Genomic DNA, 857 nt, shown 5'->3' with positions numbered 1-857 from the left:
AGCTGTTGCATTTGGCAAAACATGATAACAGCTGCTGCTGCATTTGGTGTTCTACGGTATCTTTACAAAGCAATAAAATGCAGTGTCAGCCATAGAGGACACATGAGGCATGCAGAGTGCAAGTCTTTGCTTCTCACATGCATGTAAACTATGGGGAGATATAAAGTAACTTTGTTATCAGCATGCAATGGATATATTCTGGTGAAATGAAGTCTTAAATTCATACGCAAAAAATCCGGGTGCTTTATTTGTGCAATACAGTCATGGAAAAAAATATTAGACCCTGTTTTTTCTTCAATATCTTGTTCATTTTAATGCCTGGTACAACTAAAGGTACATTTGTTTGGACAAATATAATGTTAACAAAAAAAATAGCTCTTAAGAGTTTAATTTAAGAGCTGATATCCAGCCATTTTTCATGGTTATCTTGATAATTACCAAAATCATTATCAAGAAAAAAATGGGAAATTACTAGATATGAGCTCTTAAGTAAGTCTTAAGAAGTAAGTTTCTTACAACACAGAACTAATATATCTATATATTTCAAAAAACAAACAAAACATTACTATCAGTACTGCCAATACTATCCCATTGTAAAATAGAATAACAGTGCCAAAGCAGATAAAAAGTGACCACACCATCTTTTCACTCCAAAAACATCGGACACGCGTAATAATAACAATTCGAATTGTCTGCACAAAGACACTCACAGTGGTTGGCATTGTATTGGAACAAGAAGTTACTCATAAATACATTAATCGGTACGGGGAGGTCTGGAGCGCCAGCAGTCCTCCGCTGTCTGGTGACGCTCTTCCTTCCTTTCCCACCCAGAGAAAGCTGAGCTTTACCCAAACTCC

Source organism: Centropristis striata, chromosome 9 (genome assembly GCF_030273125.1).
Source record: "Centropristis striata isolate RG_2023a ecotype Rhode Island chromosome 9, C.striata_1.0, whole genome shotgun sequence".
NCBI lineage: Eukaryota > Metazoa > Chordata > Actinopteri > Perciformes > Serranidae > Centropristis > Centropristis striata.
This window is presented reverse-complemented; position numbering follows the sequence as displayed.